The 1543-nt window shown below is 51.0% G+C and overlaps 1 long non-coding RNA gene across 1 annotated transcript; it reads right to left on the bottom strand.

Moving 5' to 3' along the window:
• Positions 1-234: 234 nt before the first annotated feature.
• Positions 235-1225, bottom strand: LOC118493102. The gene is made up of 4 exons (XR_004895087.1): positions 1150-1225; positions 870-1103; positions 512-555; positions 235-412 (listed from the first exon to the last, which is right to left on the bottom strand). It is a non-coding gene; the product is annotated as an uncharacterized LOC118493102 (long non-coding RNA).
• Between the last annotated feature and the right edge of the window lie 318 nt (positions 1226-1543).

The following is a 1543-nucleotide window of genomic DNA, read 5'->3' as shown; positions in this document are numbered from 1 at the left end:
GAGGAAACACAAACACAAAACACAGAGTGAGGTCTGGTGTAACAGACATAAAATGGACTGAGTCTTTAAAGTACATATCTTAGAGTTTTACTTACATTTTGCAGCCTCGCCGTAAACTCCCTCTGTTCTTCCAGTCCTGAGGTCCCTGACTCATGGCAGGGGAGAGGGGTTTCATCCTCGGAACTGGAGGAGGACTCAGACTTGCAGGACCTCTTCCTGGTGGTGGAGGAGGTGGCTTCTGGTGACTCTGGTGATGGCACGGTGGGGGTGAGGGCCTGGTGGAAATGCTCCCTCATCCTCTTTGACTGGGTCACGTTCAGGCTGATGGCGTAGAAGCAGTCAGCTGTGGCCGTGTTGTGGCACACAAGGTGGCCACCATCTTCCACTGCTCGGCAGGCAGGTTGTTCTTGGCCTTAAAACAGTAGAAGAGAAAAGATTGCTACTGTTAGTTAAGCCAGCAGAGTTTTACTGAAAGCCAGCATGAACAGATGAGTGACTGAGGAGAACTGACATGAGCAGACACAGTGGTCCTCAGGTCGGTGAAATTGGGGGACCCTTTGAGGCCAATCTCCACCCACGCTACCTGCAGGTGGTGCAAGAAGTTTTAGCATGGGCCCTTCCCAACCGTGAAAAAAAACCAGCTAGTTCGGTGGTTCGGTGGCTTGCTGGCCGCCCGCAGCTGCAGCCACCTCTCCAGCCAGCTTGTCAGTCTCCAAGAAGATTTGGGCCACCCCAAATTACAATTGTCAATTGTCTTGTTTTCCCTGACACAGAAAACGGACAGACTCTTTCAGAGGAAACAATAACAAAAACAGACTCACAAGCAGTGATGACAACAGGAGGATACGAGTCGAGATTTTAATACTTACAGAGATCACAAAACCCTCATCGACAGGCTTGTGCGCTTCTGTGGCCTCCTCGACCTTGCAAACCCGGAGGTTACTGAGTACCCCCGGGCGATGACCGTAATGGAGGCTGTTAAGGCCGCAAAGTAGCCGTAAAAACTGTACCGCAGCGACGGCGTGTGGTTCTCCTCCAGGGCGTCTGAAGGGAGAGAAGACAAAAAGTATTTTAGCACACGGAGGGGAAGATAAACACACACCCTTGTGTGTGTTTATCTTCCCCTCCGTGTGCTAAAATACTTTTTACAAGACACATCACTTTACACGGCAGGCTTCCGTTGGAGAAGGACTATTTTGGCTATTTTGGAAAGAGGGATGCACACTTTCCCAGCAGCTCTGGGATCCTCAGTTTGCCACCCTCCTAGCACCGCTTCAGGTCCTCCCAGGATATTATCCTGGCCGTCTTGCGGCTTGTCACTGCCAGCTGGTGCAGGACAACGTTCCTGGTTATGTCTGAGGCACTTTATGACGCACCTCACCACATCCATAGCAGTGAGGCGAGACTGGGCAGGCGGGGTTTCCCGAAAATATTTGAGGAACTGCTGTATGTTTCTCAGGTAGAAATTTGCCATTGTGATGGTCTTGCCTATGGACTGGAGGTGGGCTGTGTACACATCAGGTTTGTGTCATACCCACTTCAC

This window comes from Sander lucioperca, chromosome 1 (assembly GCF_008315115.2).
Source record: "Sander lucioperca isolate FBNREF2018 chromosome 1, SLUC_FBN_1.2, whole genome shotgun sequence".
Lineage (NCBI taxonomy): Eukaryota > Metazoa > Chordata > Actinopteri > Perciformes > Percidae > Sander > Sander lucioperca.
The sequence above is the reverse complement of the archived record's forward strand: the minus strand, read 5'-3'. Positions and strand labels throughout refer to the sequence as shown.